General features: G+C 41.0%; 1 protein-coding gene across 1 annotated transcript in view; it reads left to right on the forward strand.

Moving 5' to 3' along the window:
- Positions 1–20969, forward strand: part of ADAMTSL1 (ADAMTS like 1) — a 659580-nt gene that overhangs the window by 593181 nt on the left and 45430 nt on the right. The window lies entirely within an intron of this gene.

The following is a 20969-nucleotide window of genomic DNA, read 5'->3' on the forward strand; positions in this document are numbered from 1 at the left end:
ACACCTGAGGAAACTGAGTCTTTAGAGGGATCATGTAACTAGCTGGTGGCAGGTTCAGATTTGGAACAAGCTATGTTTATTTCCAAAGCCATTACTAAAGAGCTTGTGGTTCAGTCCTTGCCTCTGTTAATGATGTCTATACATTGTCCATCCTGTCCTTCCATCCCTCCCTCCATCCCTTTAACCATGCCTCCCTCCCTCCATCCATCCACCCCCTATCCTATTCTAGGCATGGGAATTACCACAGTGAAAAGAACCAGTCCTCTAGTTCCATAGAAGGTTATAACCTAGTGAAGATCACAAACAAGTTAACAGCCTCTTGTTTCTTTATCTCCAGCAGATAACCTTCATCTCACACTCTCAGTTGCCAAGGATAGAGGTAGACTCACTAGTGCTTAAGGGACAGTGAAAAATTTATTACAGCACACACTTCTCAGGGCAAAGCTAATATATAGGAAATGAAACATGCCAAAAGAGACACTGAATAGACCTAAAGTGAATATCTTAAAATCCAGACTGTGTCATTAGGCAAAGCACTCAGTTCCTAAAAAAAAAAAAAATATATATATATATATATATAAAGAAATACTAAGTCATCCAGAGAGATGCAGCCTGGGCTTATGAATCTGGAAGCCAAGAGGTTGTCTTGGAGCCTTGCATCTTTCTTCTGCCGCTACTAACAACCACTGGCTTAGTTTCTCCTTAGCTGATGGCCTGTTCATGTTGTAAATGACCAACACCATTGGTCTCTTATACATGTGTCCCTTATATGCATGTCTCTTTCCCCAGTGCAACCCTTTTCTATGGCACTGTCCCCTCTGACTCTTTCCTAGCACCTCTTTTCTTTCCCCCAGACTTAATTCTAATTACCTTGCCCTCTGACTACCCAAATTCCGGATGACCCTTCTCTACCATTTGTGCAGGGCCCCAAGTCTTTCAGCACTTTTTCTCCCACCCACCTCCCATTTATTCAGTTCAATTCAACTAAGAATTAGGAAAGCAAAGCTACCTAAGCTAATTCACCCTAAAGTGTAAGTGGCTGATCCCAGTCATTCGTTCCAGCCTTAAAAGCATGGGCATGGGAGTGTAAAATCTGAGATAATATCAGTTCATACAATTTACTCGCTCCTTGGCCTTGGCAGATGGTTTAACTTTTCAGAACTTCCTTTTCTTTATCTTTAACTCTTAGGTAATTGTTGTGAGGATATGTATATTAAGTACTTAGCATAATACTCAGCACATACTAAGTACTCAGTAATTAGTGACAGGTATTAGGTGTGTTTTTTGTGGGGGTTTTTTCCTCTGTAAGAAGTTGTGCTTGGGTTGGAGGATGCCAGTGATGTGTGTGCACTTTAGGGAACTAGGGCTCTCACCTTTTTTTTTTCCTGAAGGAAGCAGAGACAAGCTGCCTAGTGTAAGCCACGAATACCTGATTATATCTTATTCTATAAGCTCCAGCCCCTGGGGAGTGGGCACTTTCTGCTGGTTAGGGGAAAAGCCAACTCAGTTCAGCAAATACCTATTAAATTCTTGCTGTGGTGTCGGGTCTGAAAAAACAAACACATCTAAGACGTGGACACTGGGGCTAGGCACTAACATTGGTTGGTGGCTAGTACCCAAACAGATCATCACAAAGCAGTCATAATGGCCGTGGTAGAGACTGAATGGCTATTGTCTGGGAACACTGATAGGAGTTCCTTAATTCAGATCAGGGAAAGGACCCAGAAAAGGTGACCACTGAGCTGGGTCTCTTGTTGTTCTTGTAAATGTTAAAGTATTTTTCCCTAAAATTCCAATTAAACATGCAATTGATATACTACTTGGGTATTCCTTCTAAGGTCCCAATGCAGGTATTTCAAAGGCTTTGGGGGCAGTTTTGTGTCCTGCCTTTCTGTCCCCTTTCAGTCTTCCAGATAAGCCTAAAAATGCTTGATTCCTCTGTATTATAAGAGTATCTCTGGTTGCTCTCTATTAATTACCGGGGAGCTGATATATTTATGTCCCATAACCACATAACACAATAGCAATGATGCCAACCTTTTAAAATAGGCCAGATTAACTTCCTACAAGCTTCAATGAATCTCTGTCCTGGGGTAATACTGGAACATGAAGGCTGATTATTTATCTAAGTTCCACGTCCTCTCGAAGGTACCATGCTGCCCTCAAACAGCCCCAATGGCTCAGGATTTTCGAGAGAGGACCTAGGGCATAAGGCATTGTATTTGTGTTGGATCTTCAGGCAGTGGTGGAGAACTATGGAAAACAGAAGGACCACTTGGCTCATACAGTCCCTACCATTTCCCTCAGTTGTAAATTCAGGGTTAAGTACTCTTGGGTTAGACAGTTTTGCAAAGTTCTCTGAGTTCTGTGCAATTTGGTGTTGTGTAAATACAAGATACTAAATTATTACTCTCTTTTAATTCTTCTTTTAAGCCGCCGCTTCATCTCTTGCCATGTGAGATATTTCTGAGGGTTGGTTTTCAGGGCCCTGCTGTCCAATCGGTCCTCCAAACACTTGCTTATTGTGTAGATGCCATCAGAATATTTGCTTAGCACACAGAGACAAGAGCATTACAGAGAAACGTCAGTTTGGGAACTGACCCTCAAATTGTTTTGCAATTTAAGGAGTAAACACAACGGAAATTTATACTCTGGACTTGGTGAAAGCCCGCAAGCCAAACATGGGTTTCTCCTTTATTAGAGTCAAAAGTGCATGTGGGAGGACTCTGTAGACCATTGCTGAATATGCCTAGGGTGCTCTTTGAGAAGTTGAATTACAGTTCTTAATGATAGAAAACGAACCTTACGCATCACTGATGCATTTACTGGGGAAATTTCCTGGAATTAAAAAAATCTCTGTGGGTGGTCTCTTGCCCACCCCACCCCCCCAACCCCACCATACTTTTCGTGCCTCACTTCCTTCCTCAGACTAGCAACCCAGCAAAATCAAAGGTTGCAATGCCCACAGCGTGTACAATTTTAAGCTTTTTTAAGCTGTGGAAAAATCACAGAAGGAAACTGTTATAAGCAAGTTATTTACTGATGTAAAATTCACCACAACTAGACAGATACCATTTATCAATGCTCTTTTTGTGAGGAAAATGATGCCAGAATTATAATGTGGGGGAGAAGCTGATAGTGGAGCCAGATCTTCCTCACAAGATGCACCCCACTGTCAAGCTCAGTTTTGTGGTATTTTTTTTGCACTAATGGTAGGCAATTTGTTTGCAACTGGCGGGAGACAGTAAGATGACAGTTGGGGGGCCAGGAAAGCTTCCATTTCTCTCCTCTTTATCCTAGGTTACCGATTAGGCACTTCCATGGGCCTTCTCAAGGCACATCCCAGACATACCTAGAAACACCTGATGTGAAAATGGGCACTGTCATGTACTTTAGCCCTAATTTAATGGAGGTTGACAATATAACTGACCCATGGTAGAGTGAAGTAAAACCACATGTGGGCTGGATTAACCCTCCCTTGATCTAGAAAAGAAAAGTGCTGTTTTCCAGCTCACCCTTGCATACTTAACTCCTCCAAGAGGGTAGTTCTGCAGAACAACGTTGGCAAGAGGTAGACTACTTTTCACCACACATGGTCTTGCTGCCACTGTGTATCTATCTAGTTCTAAAGAGTAGGCCCATGGATTGTATTCCTTTCTCCTGACATATAGAAAGGTAGTGTGTCAAAATCTTATATACTTGGCTATGACATATGATATATTGCTGCATCTTTTCATACTTAATGTGTAAAATTGTCTTTCCATTGTCTCTCTGAGCATAAGTAAACACTAAATGTAAGCCTATCCCAACAGCCAGTTCCATAATTGTTTAATTGTTTGCCACCTATCACATTTGAGAGCCTCAAACCTCCAAATAGACAAACCAGTGTCTGAAATGGGTGGGTCTTCTGAGCATCAAATGTATCCCTTTGTTCACAAAGAACTCTCTCTACCTGAAAAATCAACTGAAAAGATGAAGCATGGGTTGGGTTTCCACTCCAAATCACCATGCCCATGGCAGATAATGCTGATGGGTCAAGAGACTTCACCATGAGTCCGCAGTCCTCAAGTAGCATTGGGAATCCATGTTAGTTGTGGCCAACAATTTTGCCAACCAGTTATTGGAAGCTGGGTTCTTTCACTTTTGGTGACTGAAAGATCATGGTCACATGAGGAACTTGATGGACATCAAATTCTCATCACTTCCCAGTCTGTTCTGTTAGCACTATTTGTACCAAAAGACCATAGGGCTTTATTCTTTACACTCTAAAAAGCCCAGAGTGGCAGGGAGTTGGGCTGACAGACTTGTCTAGAATCTAAGAATTTGATAAATGAGTCTCCCTCAGTAACTGGGGTTACAGAATCCCAGAATGTAACCTGGCCCAATTCCCATTATTTTACCTATGAAGAAAGTGAGGCCAAAGGTATTAAGTGACTTGCCCAAGTAGCCATGCCTAGCAGAGCTCAAACTAAAAGCCTGAATAATAATGTTTCCCAACTTAGAACTCAGTGTTTATCATAAACAGGTGGAGTCCAGAATTTAGATCTAGAGCCAGACTTCCTGAGTTCAAATCCTGGCTCTGCTACTTAACTGTGTCCTTGAGCAAGTCACTTTACCCCCCTCTCTATCCTCATTTCCTTATCTGTAAGATAAATTAAATTAGGGCTAAAGTACCTACCTCAGGGGTTCTGTGCAACCTTGATGGGTTAATATATTTGAGGCACTTATGTGAGTGCCTCGTTATTGAAGAATAGATTCAACTGTATAAGAGTTTTCCAGTGCTAGAGATACACTATGAGATGGAATCAGGTGACAGAATAGGGGACCCAGAGGGACATAATATACTCTTAACTAGACTAAGGAATTTTTTTCTATATATCTCATTAACACTATAGAAATGAATTGAGTATTTTATATATAGCTAAGAAGATACTAGTTACCGCAGGTAAAAATCTTTTATCCTTTCCAAAGATATACGTATCAATCAATAAGAAGACCATTCCTTCCTCTTTGAGAGTGAAGAGCAGAGGTTAAGGGGTCAGGAGGGATATGAATGGGGAAGGAAAAAAATAGCTGCATTTACAGAGCACAAGGATTTTTCTAGTAATTTAGTATGAATAAATAATAATCAAGAAATAGGAATTCAGTTGACCTCCATGTGGCATGGTCTTTTGGAAGTCATGGATTCCAGTGTTCCTACTCAGAATTTAGTTACTGGGTTGCCCCACTATTTCTCTTTTCCCAACTGGGAAAATAGGGTGGCAGGCTCTGAGGATGTGAGGGCAGCTGGAAAGTTAGTTCTCTGTGGCCTGGGAAATGTTGGGCTGCGTGAAGCTAAACCCTTAATTATTCTAAGTGTGGGATAAAGCAAGCACAACCAAATGGCAAAATAGTTCCTCTAATTTGGATATAGTAATAGCACTAATTCCAAGGAACCACAAGGCTCATTCTTACTGTTGGCCTCTGTTGGGTATGAGAAATAATACTATAACAATAATGACAACAATAATATTGATGGTAGCTGCTAGGTGCTATTTTGCTCCCACCACCTGTACAAACTACAGACTAACAGGTAAGAATACCGTTAAGAATCCTAGAGGCAAAACACTTAGAATTGAATCCTGGTGTATATATATGCGTACTAATACTACCTGTGTCTTAGGTTGCCATGAGGATTAAATGAGTTCGAGCATATGAAGTTCTTATAACAGTACCTAGTACGTAACGAGCATCGCAGAACTCTTGGAAGCTATTGTTGTCATTGTTGTCCCATTTTACAGACGAAGAAGTTGGCATTCAAAATTGGTAACTCACAAAAGGTTATAAAACACAGGTAGAAATATATTCCAACCCTAGTCTGCTAGAATCCAAGGTCTGGATCCGTCTGATTCTTTGGCATCGTGCTCATGTGCTTCCTACTTGATGAACATAACTCAGGGATTTAGGACAATTCGTCACTACTATTTGGATCCAAGTGTGTTTAAAAATAGTGTTCCAGGGATGAAAGTGCTAGCAATAAATGAGCATTGTGGATAATCAAAAACAAATGAGGGGTTTAATAAGCCAATATAAATCCTAATATGCGGATTTAAATTTATTCAGACTTTAGCCTGATAATAATCCCTTAACTCACCCTGAGATAACAAAACATCAAAGAATGAAACATACATTCTACTTGAAGAGATCTTTGAACCTAACTTGAAAAATAATTTCAGGTCATTTTTGTGTGGTCTCTTATGAAAACATTTGTGAAAGACCTCACTCTTACTCCTCAAGTAAACAGCCTTCAGGGCTGGAAAGTGCATGAGCTGCTGTTCTCCGTGTCCTGTGGATGGAACATCTGTCTGTATGTGTGTGTGTGTGTGTGTCTGTGTCCCGGTCCCAGCAATGATGGAATGAATCACACCCTGCATCAATAGCTAGCTGCTTCCTCTCCTGATTCCTCACATATCAAACTCTGGAGACTGAGACAGAGAGATCTCTCCAGGGGGAAATGGCTCTATCTTTTGTTTTCTTCTGCCAAGCTAGGTTTGAATTGAATTTGTGATCTGATTAAACACAGTGGAGAGCCTGCTTGAAGCACTGTCTGTGTCACCCTGTGCCAGAGGCCTATTGGAATTCTCCAAAGCCTGGCAACCCTTAGGATGGGTGGGAAGGGAGCAGGCTGGGCACCCAGTCCTCACGATAAGGCACATGCCATTCAGCAGCGTCCTAAGAGCTGTGAGTTTGAACTGTTAATGAGCTTAAGTCACCTTTGTCACTGGGGCTTTGGCTGCCCACAGTACCTCTGTTTCCCAGGCTCTGCTAAGCATCCCATACTTATATCAAGGAAAACAAGGGTGAGAACCAGAGTTTTCCAAGGACTTCCTAGACTTTCTACTCTATATTCTTTCCAGTCCCAAGCATGGAAGTAGATAAATTAGAGTTCCCCAAGTTTGCATCGTGCTTTCCCACACCTTGTTCTGCCTGGAATACCTTCTTTTTACTTCTGCCTTGGCCTGGCCACCTCTTACTCTTCAAGCCTCAGCTCAGATTATCACCGCCTTCAGGAAGCTTCCATGACTCTATCTCTTCCCTCTTGACTCCCAGTCTATATTATTATACTTCCCTAATACCTCATGTTTATCTGTTGTATTCCCATGGACCCCACAGAAATACAGTCTGTGTCTATCTCATTTATTGCTCTACTCCTTCACATAGAACCTGGCCACAAAAAGTGCTTAATAAACACTAGTTGAATGAATAAATAAATGAATAGCACATATTATAGTGTCTTGTAGTTGTCTCAGAAAGCTGTTAAGATCAAGAAATTTTTTTAACTCCATGTCCCCATCATTCAGCATAATATTTAGTACACGGTACATTTTCAACAAATGAATACATGGCTGTAGGCCCACATACATATATGAATAGCAAAATACATGGGTGGAAGAAAAAAATTCAGTCTACAAAACTGACAAAACAAGTATAATGAAAGGAAAGAAGAGGCAGAATCTTGCTGGAAGTAACAGAATCAGGTCAGAGATCCTGATGTAAAGGACTGACCTTCCCAAGCATTTCACTTGCTGATAAACCCCATGAATATAAATATCCAGAAAGGTCTCTGTTGACAACATAAATAAATGGATTAAAACTGCTCAAAAGAACTGACTAGAGGGAGTGTATTGGTTTGCTGGGCTAACAAAGTACCACAAGCTGGATGTCTTAGAAGAGCAGAAATTTATTTTCTCACAGTTCTGGAGGCTAGAAGTCTGAAATCAAGGTGTTGGCAGGGCCAAGCTCCCTCTCTGTCTCTCTGAATCCTGTAGGGGAAGGATCCTTCCTTGCCACTTTCTAGCTTTGGGTGCTTTGTCAGCAGCCTCTGGTGTTCATTGGCTGGTAGATGCATCTCTAACTCTGTCTTCACACCGTCATTTTCCTTGTCTCTGTGAACAGATTTCCCCTTTTTATGACACCAGTCATATTGGATTAGCACCCACCCTAATGACCTCATTTTAACTTGATTACCTCTGTAAATACTCTATTTCTAAATAAAGTCACATTCTGAGGTACTGGGAGTTAGGATTTCAACATACCTTTTTGGGAGGACATTACTGACCCATAATAGGGAGAAAATCCATAATTGAGGAGTTTTAGTGAGGAATACCACCTTCAAATCAACAAATAGATGAGATCTTTATGTCCTGATTTGATGGATGCCAAACAATTCCCTTAACTCCAAAATACTGATCCCAAGTCTTAAAAGTCTTATGTTCTACTTGGGATGATAACTCGAGAAAAACAGTTAAACCAATAGAATTCCATCAAATAAGATGCTCCACCTCCTTAGTGTTCTTACAACACTATGTAGTCAGTGTTGTAAAATGTAAACAAGCACCAAATGACAGTAAATTCAATAGAGTTGCAAACAGGGTACAGTCAATACAGGTTGGGCCGGTAACAGAAACTCCCTGAAGAAGAAGGACTTGAATCAGACCTTGAGATAGGAACATGGACAGCATTCTCGGCAGAAGTTGGAAGCAAATTCACAGATATAAAAAGGGAAAATGGTGTGTTGGGAAGCCAACACATGGTTAAGCTTGGCAGAAGCTCAATCTATTTGAAGGAAGTTAATATGGAAAAGGAAGGGAGTTCATTTAGTGGAAGACCTTCAGGGTAAGGATGCTAATCAATTAAGGTAAAGTAGAGAAAAATAGGACTAAAAACCAAAAGATGGTTGGAGGAAGAAAAAGAAAACCAACACAGTGACATTTGTGTTTATGATCTAAGTAAATCCTCCTCTGATCTGATTACAAGAACAACCTTGCAATTATTTTTAGTAGGAAATTTCCACCTAGAATTCTATGCAAGCCAACTAAAAGCTCGAACTCCCAAGGGCAGAAGTGATTTTGTGGATCATCTACCCTTCCAACCTGTTTCTCAGGAAACTCATATCTGAGCTCTAACAGCCTGCAGAAATACCATGTCATTGTAATGTACAATTACCTAGAAGACAGGGTGATCAGAAAATGGGAAGTAGGGCGCCTGAGTGGCTCAGTCGGTTAAGCGTCTGCCTTCAGCTCAAGTCATGATCCAAGAGTACTGGGATCGAGACCCGTGTGGGGCTCCCTGCTCCACAGGGAGTCTGCTTCTCCCTCTACCCCTCCTCCCACTCATTCTCTCAATCTCTCTCTCACTCTCTCTCTCAAATAAATAAAGTCTTTAAAAAAAAAAAGAAAATGGGAAGCAGAATTTAGATGTTAACTAAATCAAGATGCCTTTAGGTAAATAGGCACATGGGCATTTCTTGGACAGTGGCACCTAATAGAGGTGTTAGGTGTATGGAAGGGAAGGCTGAAGATACTCTCTACAACTGGGCCTAATTTGGGTGCCATTTGCCATTTGATATGCTCCATGAAGGAGGTAGGTTTAAAGCAAATGGCATGCTAATAATGAGATAGTAAATCTATATGTTGCTACAAATGCCACTTTTTAACTATTCATTAATTAAAAAAAAAAAGAAGATTTGTCAAGAGTTATTTGCAATGTTGATAACTTTTTTTTTTTAAGAAATTATTTGGAAGGTAAGGCAAACTGTCCTGGTTAAAACTTTGACCACACTATTTTCCAGTGGAAATTAGTGCTTTGCCGTCTCAGGTGTTTGGTAATCCTGACTATAAATACTTTTATGGAGCCAAAACCTCATGCCAAACCAGCTGACTTCCAAGAGAAGAATGGCTATATCTCCTGTTTCCTGAGCTGTGCAAGCTACTCTTTTACAAAGAGCCCTGATTCTCACAGTGCTATTTTTCGTATATGCTTTTGGTTGATTTTTGGTCTTCAAACATATTTTTACTCTCTATTATCTAATTCCTCCTTTGATCTTTTCATTTCTCTTTTCCTAGGCCATTTTAAGGAGTTTTCTAAAATACAGAGGTTGTATGTGAAGGTAGTAAATCCATCTGTTAACGTCATGTAACTCTTTTTCTAATCCTATCTTCCTATCTGTGACCTTCACAATTCCCTCTTCTTGTCCTTATCAGGGTAGGATTAAGCTGAGTTCCCTTCCCAACTTTGGGGAAATCACTTGTCTCTTTGAGCCTCAGCTTGCTTATCTATGAAATGGAGATAGTAATGCCTGCTTTGGGTACTTCTGAGGTAGGAGGATCAAGCAAGATCACATAGATGAACAGACCTTGTGGATTGCAATAAGCAATCGTAAGTGGTTATGAGCTCCGTGCTGCCTGTCTTCTGAAATTCTGTAGTTCAGCCAAATGGCTTAGCAATTAGCTCATTGCTATCACCCAACATTGGTTGCTATGTCTCCATTTGTTCGTTCTCTCCATCTTTGCTGAAAGCATGTTGAATGTCATGAGCACGTTTCCCACTCCTAGATCTGTTGTAGTGCTGAGCAGTGAAGGCTTAAATGATAAGTTAATGCGGGCAGGTCACAAACATCCTTTCCCCCAGTCTCCATAACATATGGCTACATTACCGGATTCACTCCAGGAAGAAGTCTCACTCTACTTACTTAATCTCTATCCTCACAATAATCATCCATGCATTTAACAAATATTTACTGAGCACCCAGTAATAACAGTTCATATTGACTAATATTTAGAGAGCCCTTAATCTGTGCCACAGTGCTTAAGCCCTTTTCATAGATGTTCTCATTTAAACCTCATAAAAACCCTTTGAAGTCGGTATTGCTATTATTCTCATTTTAAATATGAGTACATTGTTAAGTAACTCACCCACGGCTGTGCAATTAGAGAGTGGCAGAGTACAGTTCATTCATGGATAATACAATTCCAGAGCCCAAAATCATCTACATTATTCCACAATGCCACCTTGAGCATCTACGATGTACTGGGCACTGCAGAAGGTGCTGGAGATATGAAGATGAGTAGGTCACAGCCATTGCTGCCTTTGTGGAGTGCAGAGTCTAGTGAGAGAGACAGACATGTAGACAAATACCTACAGTATAATGAAGGTGAGTCTGAGGGAAGAAAAGAATGCCTTTAGGAAGAAAGAGACAGTAGCATGCTGCAGAGGGGAAAGGTCTAGCTCTGCCGCATGGGAAGGATATCAGAAAAGTACTAGGAGGAGGGTGATGTTTAGAATCTAACCTGAGAGGGCACCTGGGTGCCTCAGTTGGTTAAGCGACTGCCTTCGGCTCAGGTCATGGTCCCGGAGTCCTGGGATCAAGTCCCACATCGGGCTCCCGGCTCAGTGGGAAGCCTGCTTCTCCCTCTGACCCTCTCCCTTCTCATGCTGTTTCTCTCTCTCTCTCTCTCTCAAATAAATAAATAAATAAAATCTTTAAAAAAAAAAAAAAAGAATCTAACCTGAGAGTCAGAAGAGTTTGCCGCCAGAGAAAATGGGTACTTGTCTGCTGCGTACTCAGCAAGGCTGAGTGTAGGCGGGACCTGAGATTAAATCAGAAAGGTATATTCTGACTCCTTTGTGAAGCACACTACAGGCCAGCCAAGGAATTGAACCCTGGCTTATAGGTAACCAGGAGCCAATGGATGTTTTTTATAACTTTTATTTTGAAATAATTTTAGTTTAAAAAAATTATAAAAATAGTAGACAGAGCTCTCTTTTACCAATTCTCTTGCTTCCATAGTCATTAACATTTTGGGACCATTTAAGAATAATTTCAGGTGACATACCATTGCATTTTAACCCTTCAGTGTTACTACCTAAGTACAAGGATGCTCTCCTAAATAACCACAGTATAACCATCAAAACTAAGAAATGGCATTAATTCAGTATCACCATCCACCAGTTGTCCCAACAATGTCCCTTATAGGTCCAAGATCCAATCCAAGGTTACACGTTACATTTGGTTGGCATTTCTTTTTAGACTCCTTATATCTGGGACCATCTTTCCTTGTCTTTCATATTCTAGATATTTTTGAAGACTATAGGGCAATTACTTTGTAAAATGTCACTCATTTTGAGTTTCTTTGATGTTTCTTCATGTTTTTTAATTTTTGACAGAAGTATGCTACATTCTTCTTAGTGCATGGTATCAAGAGACAATGAATGATATGTCCCATTCATTTCTGATGATGTTAATTCATTATATGGTTAAGATGATCTCAGCCAGGTTTTCACTGTAAAAATAATAAGGACATTGCACTTATTATTAGTAAGTAACAAAAAAGTATCTTTATGGGGAGATAATCTGAAAGCAAGTAAATACTCTATTCCTTATCAATCTTTTACTGACCAGTGTTAGTATTCACTGATGGCTTTTGCCTGAATCAATTATTATTAGGGTTGATAAATGGCAACTTTCTAAATTCTCTTCTAGATTATTAATCTAATTTTATTAATTTTATTATTAATTATCTTCTAGATTATTAATAGGCATTCTTCAAGTTAGAGCTTTCTCATCTTGTTTATTTATTTATAAATTTCTCTTTTACTCAAAGGGTTAAAATCCATTACTATCAAATCGTCCCAGACATGGCCATTGGAAGTCCCTTAAAACTGGCTTCTGTGTCCTTTTGGCATTTGCCCCATTATTCTTTGAGCACTTCCCAGTTTTCGGGCACAAGATGTTCCAGGCTCATTTTTTTTTATTTTCAATTCCCCTGTCCCGGAGCCATTTATACAGGAACTGATTCCTTAGTAGAGAATGCTATTTAGAATCCAAAATCTGGGCCCTTGATGTACTTGATTTTACTGAAATATCATTGCTTTTAGGCCTTTCAGCAGAGAGATCTAGGAACTATTGGATGCATCTATGCATATTTACATACATTCATTTATATCCATTGATATGACTATGTCTATCTAGATACCTGTCCATCTGTTAGAAACCATGAGTTCACACTGTTTCCAATAGCAATCCAATTCCACAAGGTTTATTCTAGTCTTACCCCTTTCCATATTTGCAACTCCTTTCTCCAACAGTAAGAAATCTGCCTCCCATTCTCCTTCGTGTGTTTATGTATTTGTTCAATCTTCCCTGTATGTTTGATCTCCAGGTACCCTGGCCCAGTGCTAAACCCTGTCACATGCCGGTGAACCACTCCACACTAAGCCTCAGGCTAAAATTCAGTTCCTACAAAGAGGAAGAAAAAAAGAATTTGGGGTGGGAAGCCAGTTAGAAAGTTCAGGTCCAGCCACCATAGTGTCCCCTCGCCCCCAGTGAGTGCTCTGGACCAAAGCTGAACACTGGATATCCTGGTCTCCACCCCACTGAAAGCTCAGCTCAGACTTCAATGGAGGTCTTTAACTGGAGGAAGTAAGTGACCAGATTCACATTTTGGAAGCACTGGGCTGTGGATAAATTGGAAACTGGAAGATACAGAGATAAATTGGGAGCCACCAGTAATAGTATAAAACCTTAAAGGGGCACCTGGTCCTAAACAGTGTCCCAGTTGGAAAGAGAGTTTTCTTTATCCTACCTTAGGCTTTCTAGAGCTGGCCATGCTCCATGGTATCTGATTTATTATTGCTTGATTGCTTTCTACCTCCTGACCTCAGAGACATTCTAAAGGAAACAGATATCTTTGGGGGACTTTAAAAAATCACAGGATAGTAATGTTAGGTAGAAATATCAAGTTGAAGGATTACGCACAAGTTTAAAGAATGTCTCTAACAAATAATTGAAATTTACATGGTGTTTCACCTCTCAATAACTGCATCTTTAAATTTTGAATAAAGAAACAAGCCTTCTTTGCTGCAAAAACCAGGGTAACAGAAGGTTCTTAGGGCATAGGTTGGGATGGGGAGAGTCTACCATTAGAAATTATGTGCATTTATACCAGCAACCAACAATGAGTTGCTGGAGGCAACAGCCAATGCCTTCTCTGAAAGGGTAGGGGAGAAAAACCTTGGCAACTCACATAATGAGCCCTTGTCCAAAAGAAGGCCAAAATTCCTCCTTTTATGTAGCTAATACAAACACAAGCTGTTAAGAAGTGCCAAACACCATGGGTCCTTGATTGCCCGCATTATCTCTGATGGCCACCTTTACAAAAAGTAAACATATCCTTGAGGAGACCACACTCAGCCTTTGCCCATTTGCTGCAAAGTATCACTGCTACTTTACCGAAATAACAACTCTGAGTGTATTCGTAACCTTGGCTGGCATCATTGTGTTGGTTTCTGTTACTTAAGAATAGGTCTGTCATTTTGCTATTTGTCATTTCTGAAGTTATAAGCACCCAGGATCCTAGAATTTGCATCTCAGATCTACTTTGTACTGTTCTATTCATCATCCTCACCCCAAAAGTTAGTATAATATAATATTTAGGCATGCAGGAGCCAAGCTACCTGGGTTTGAATCCTGATTTTCCTGTTTACTAGCTGTGTGACTTTGGACAAGTTACTTGACCTTTCAAAGCCTCTGTTATGTCACCCTGTAAAATGGGGAACTTTATAGTACCTTATTCATAGGTTGATGCAAGTAAGAAGTGAGTTCATATATGTATCCCACATCGTGGGTGAGCTTATCCCTGAGTCTTGCTAGGACCTCTGCGAAAGAAGCTGAGATGATGCAGAGCTGGGGCTTAAAAATGCATGTGCTGGCCTCCGCGATAGGCAGCAACCCCATTCTCAGCACCCATGTGTCCAAGTCGTGTTAGACTTGGATGTGATGCATGCGGCATTGACATCTGTGTGAGATCTGACAGTAGGCATTCTAGGCCATGACTAATTAATCATTTAACTTCTCCAGGCTTCAGCACCTTGTTATTAAAATGCACAAAATAATAGTACCTGCCTCACAGGGCTGTGGAGAGGATTATAAGAGAGAACGCATTTACAACAACTAGCATAGTACCTGACTCATTGTAAGCTCTGCATAAATGTTAGAATTACTATTGTTACTAGCAGTAATGTGTAATGTCAGCTAGACTGCTGTCTCATCGTGGCTTATGGCTTGTGGCCAGGGGTCTTTGCCCAGGCCAAGGCAAGGGGCTGGCCAGATGCAGGCAGAGTGACAGGCTCTGTGTGCAGTAGGCTAAACGTTGAGCAGAACTCCAGCACCATCAGGGAAACAAAGTGGAATTCGGAAACCAAGGCTAAAATTTAAAATCCAATTATAAACACAGGCCTACCCAAGTACATCTGATGTTGAACAGAGGACAGGAAGACTAATCCCAGCCTTGAGGGGTGGGAGGTAACCCTCTGTCTCCTGTCTACCCTTGGTCAGGAGTCAGTTGCTCAGGAGTTGGACAGGGTCCAGCCTGATGCCACAGGGCATCAGCTGTGATCTGTCAGCTCCCAGAGCTTTCCCTGCAAGCAGGTTTTGACGAAAAGGACAGGAATATGGAGAAGGTCAGAGGAAAAAAAAAAGCAATATAGCAAGGGAATGCTGGAGGAACCAGTCTCCATAACATTTTGGCCAAGGGCCTAACCATGAAGCTAAACACCTGAAGCCTAGAAGCTGAAAGAAAACATAGTGATCATGTTTGCCATCCTTCTATAGAGCCAGAATCCTTTAGCCAAAACCATCAGGGCAGATGTGTTTTGGAATTCAGAATTTTTTGTACTTTTAGAAGTATGTTAGGATTACTATAACATAAATTATGTATTACCCCTAGTAAATTCTAGGAGAAAATGCCATAATCCAACAGTCTAACATTGCTGCAGTAAAATGTGTAAATATTTACACTAAGTGGGATGCAACCTATAAAAACATCATGTCAGTTCAGGTCCAGTGCTGTCACCAAATAGTTTGCACCACACTAAAGGAAACTTTGTGGTGTTTAGGGCTTTGGGGACTTTGAAATTGCTGCTGGCGGTTGCTCAGTGATCATAGCTGAAATGTTTGACCAGCCAAGTGTCTAAACCAAAGGTGCACACCCAGTTCACTGGGATTCTACTCAGTTTGCGTTACCTCGTACTTACCAAGCATCTATGTTCTAGGCACCACTCTAGGTATGGAGGTTACAGTGATGTACTAGTTTCCCAGAGGTGCCATAACACAGTACCACAAACAGGGTGACACAAAACAATAGAAATGCATTCTCTCACAGTTCTGGAGGCAGACATGAAGATGTCAGCAGGGCCATGCTCCTTCTGAAACCTATGAGGGCAAATCCTTCCTTGCCTCTTCTAGCTTCTGGTGTCTGCCGGCAATCCTTGACATCATTTGGCTTGTAGATGCATCACTGCAATCTCTGTCCCTGTCATTACATGACATTCTCCCTGAGTGTTCCTCTCCTTTCTTACAAGAACACCATTCATACTGGATTAAAAGCCCACCCTACTCTAGTATGATTTCACCTAAAGTGATTATATTTGTAATAACCCCATTCCAAATGAAGTCACATTCTGAGTTATTGGGGGTTAGGACTCCAACATACCTTTTAGGGGGATACACTTGAACCCATAACTAGTGCTAAACCAAAATAAACATTGACCCATGCTTTCATCAAGGTAACAGTGGAGCAGGGTAGTCAGATTACAGGTTCATTGAGCACAGCAAAGAAAACACTCAACAGAGTAACAGGGAGAAAAAAATTGCAAACCATATTTCTGATAAAGACCTTATCTGCACAACATAGGAGGAACTTCTACAACTCAATAACAACAACAACAAAAAATCTAATAACCCGATTTAAAAATGGGCTAAAGACTTGCAAGACATTTCTCCAAAAAAGACTACCAATGGCCAACTGTATATAGAAAATTCTCCACATCACTAATCATCAGAAAATGCAAATCAGGGCGCCTGGGTGGCTCAGATGGTTGGGCGTCTGCCTTTGGCTCAGGTCATGACCCCAGGGTCCTGGGATCGAGTCCCGCATTGGGCTCTCTGCTCCTTGGGAGCCTGCTTCTCCCTCTGCCTCTCTCTCTCTGTCTCTCATGAATAAATAAATAAAATCTTTAAAAAAAAAAATGCAAATCAGAGGTGTCTGGGTGGCTTAGTTGGTTGAGCACCCGCCTCTCAATTTTGGCTCAGGTCATGATCTTGGGGTCATGAGATTGAGCCCCACATCAGGCTGTGCACTGGGCAAAGCCTGCTTGAGATTTTCTCCCTCTGCCCCTCCCCACCTGCTCTCTCTCTCTCTTTCTCTCTAAATAAGTAAATAAATAAAATTTAAAAATAAAAAATAATAAAAGAAAATGCAAATCAAAACCACAGTGAGATAATCCCCTCACACTGGTCTGGATGGCTATCATCAATAAAGCGAAAGACCACAGTGTTGGCAAGGACGTGGAGAAATTGGAACCCTTGTGCGCTGTTGGTGGGAATGTAAACTGGTGCAGCCACTGTAGAAAGCAGCAGCATGGAGGTTCCTCAAAACATTAAAAATAGAACTGCCATAAAATCCAGTAATCCCACTTCTGGGCATTTATCTAAAAGAACTGAAGTCAGGATCTCAAAGAGATATTAGCACTCCCATGTTCACTGCAGCACTATTCACAATAGCCAGTATGTGGACATAAGCTAAATGTCCTTCAGCAGATGAATGGATAAAGAAAATGTGGTGTATACATAAGGCTATCGAGCCTTAAAAAAGAAGTCTGCAATGTGTGACAATGTGGATGAACCTCAGGAACATTATGCTAAGAGAAATAAGCCAGTTACACAAGAACAAATGCTGCATGATTCCACTTATATGAGATATCTGAAACAATCAAATTCATAGAATCAAAGAATAGATGGTGCTTGCCAGGGGCTAGAGGGAGGGGGAAATGAAGAGTTACTCATCAATAGGCACGAAGTTCCAGTTAAGCAAGATGAGTAAGTTCTAGAGCTCTTTGTACCTATAGTCAACAATACTATATTGTACACTTAAAATTTTGTTAAGAGGGTATCTTATGTTGTGTTCTTACCACAGTAATTTTATTACGTGTTGAAGATTTCCAAAGGGGGAGGTATTAGTGAGACTATATAATAGGCGAGTTTTACCAAGCTGAGGGCTTCATCCCTGAGGAAGTACCATTGTCAATGAAGACATAAAGATGAGTAAAAGTGAACCAGGCAAAGTAGAGGGGAAAGCACTAATGCCCTCATCCTCTGAGCTCCTGTCCCCTCCCATCACTGGGCTTGTGGGAAAGCCAGGCCCCAGAATCCCAGGGAAGGCCTCTAAGTGCCTCACAGGCTGCGAGCCAGCCAACCCTGCCCCCAGGCTTTCTCCTCCCTCCTGGCCTTTTGCACTCCCTCAAGAAACAGCCAAAAGCACAGAATGCAGGAAGGTTCTATCAGCAGCCAGCCAGACCCAAGGCTCACAAATGTAGCCCGTCTGCAGAGAAATGGGGGGCAGGGGGGAGGAGGGGGAGTCTGCTTTCCCTTTTTTTTTTTCTTTTGGCCTAAGTTGATTCAGATACTTTCAATCAGCAAAGTACTTAATACACAGATAGCTTCTGCTGACCTCCTCCCTTGGGAATGCAATGTGGTTTTATCATGGGTAAGCAGATATGTCTATTTTGTGAGTTTGACGAACAGTGTTGAAGTGACCTCATGGCTGCCAAAATGCCTCTGCTTCAAGGTCCCAGTGACTGGATTTCTGCCAGAGGTGGAGGCAGGAATGGGGGCAGTGGAAGTGGAGAGCCTGCACTGTGACAGGTTTCAACCTTGGACAACATTCACTGTGTAGGCAGCTCCTTTATGAGACACACACATTGTGGTCACCAGCATTGAGCATGGTTGTTGGATTTTGTTTCACAGCCACACTTTAACATTTCACTTAAAAGTGGGGGGAGGGGAACACCCCTTTCTGAAGCATAACAAACATAGAGAAAAGTGCACAAATCCTACATTGTATGTCTTGATGATTTTTCACAAAGTGGATCCAGATCAAGATAACATCCCAGAATTCCTCCCCCAGCCCCCCTTTTCTAGTTACTGCCCACCAAGGGTAACCCCCAAGCCGATTTCTAACATCATAGATTAGTTTTGGGTTTTGAACTTTATATAAATGAGAGCACAGTGTGAATTTTTGCTTTTGTGGCTTTCTTTCCTCAATTTTATGTTAGTGAGATTCATCTGTGTTGCTTGTTATAGTTTATTCTCACTGTTCAGTGTTCTTGTATGACTATATCATAATTTTTTATCCACTCAACTATTGATGGACATTGGATTGTTCCCCATCTGGGCTATTATCAGTAGTGCTGCTTTTAATATTCTTATATATGTCTTTTGATGAACATATGCATGATTGGAGTGGGGGGGTATGCTGTATTAGTTGTCTATTGTTGCACAACAAATTTCCCCAAATCCTAGTAGCTCACAACAGAAATAAATGTTTTTTACCTCTCACCATTTAATGAGTGAGGAATCTGGGAACGCCTTGGAAAGGCAATTCTGCCTCAAGGTCTCTCATGAAGGTGCAATCATCTGAAGGCTAGACTGGGTCCAGCGGATCGGCTTGCAAGGTAGCTCAGTCACATGACTGGCAAGTTGGTGCCAACTGTTGGTGAACAGCTTCAGTTCCTTTGCATGTGGACTTTCCTGAAGACTGAGTGAGTGCGCTCATGACATGACAGCTGGCTTCCCCCAGAGTGAGCAAAGAAAGAGCCAAATGAAAATATATCCTTTTTATGATTTAGCCTTAGAGGTCACATACCCTCACTTCTGCCTCATCCTATTCATTACAAATGAGCCACTGAGTTCAGCCCAGACTCAAGGCTTCATCTTTAGAAGGGAGAGGTGGCAAAGAATGTGTGGATATATTTTAAAACACAACATTTTAAAGCTAGGAATTTACCCAAACTAGGGATCTAAAAATAAGTTTATAGAAATTCGCACAAGGATCGATCTAAAAGAAATATATATTCAATTCAGCCTCTCCTCTTCTATTGATTTAAAATTTTGTGAATGTTTATAGGACAGTTTTCCTGGAGACAGTGTGGTACAATAGAATAGACTAAGGCTTTGGAGCCAAACACACCCAAGTCTGAATCCTGAATTCGCAACTTACTAATTATGGGTTTTGGGCAAGTCAACCTCTTAGATTTTCAGATTTCCTCAATTATAAAATGAGGGAAATCAGTAGAGTCTATCTCATGTTGTTCTGGAGGTAATTAAATGGGTGTAAAGCACCCACTGTGCTGGTAGGTCCCTTCCATTTGCTCATTTATCAAGAAATTATTAACCATGTACATTAACTATCTAGAAGCAGGTACACATCCTTTGAACATGGACCAAACTGGGATACACAGAAATAAAGACATTTTGAAGGATGGGCAAGGAAAGGACAAAACGTATTCCAAATTCAGAGTAACAGCTTGAGTAAAGACAGAGCTGGAGAACCAGGGGGCGTGAGTTGAGAATAATGAAATTGTCTGCTACACATATGACTTAAACACAGGATAGATGAAAGGAGGCAGTGGAAATAGGGGTTTGTAAGGTAGTTACATATCAGAGTAGCAGAAAGACAATGAGAGAGTATGTACTCTGTTTTGCAGTCTGATGAAAAACGTGAAGGCCAAAGATTTTTAAGCCAGTTTTCAAGGCTAGCTACAAAAGCTAGGAGGGCCTAGCCACTGAAGGATCTACTTGCCATGCTTTTCTTGGCTAACTTCTGTTTGTAGAATTTTTGTGCCTCATATTGTAAATAGAACTTTCCAAAACTGATGATTAAAGAACACTTCTTACTCCAAGCCCAAGCAACTCAGCTTTTTCTTTATCATTCCCATTTTGGAGGCTGCATCAACAGGGAAATGGAGTAGGATTGTTTTTATAGGCCTTCAGCTCACTGTAAATGTACTTCTTAAGACTTGGCCGTTCGGAATGGCCAATTATGCACTCAACTCCTCTGTGTGTATTTGACTTCTACTTCCAGATAATGAGCCATTCTCTCCATTTATTTCCCCTCAAGAAGACTGATCTATTTAGCAACCTTTACTTTTGTTACATTCTCCAGTCCCAAGCAGTGATGATATTTATACATAAGACAGAGACATTTCTATGCTATGTTGGAAATTTGAAGGAAGTTGGAGCCAATGACCTTTCACTTTGAAGCCAAAGAAAAACAAGCACAAATTCTTCAGTCTTGCTAAGAATGGGGACTAGA

Source organism: Leptonychotes weddellii, chromosome 14 (assembly GCF_054177405.1).
Source record: "Leptonychotes weddellii isolate Sample4059 chromosome 14, ASM5417740v2, whole genome shotgun sequence".
NCBI classification, from domain to species: Eukaryota; Metazoa; Chordata; class Mammalia; order Carnivora; family Phocidae; genus Leptonychotes; species Leptonychotes weddellii.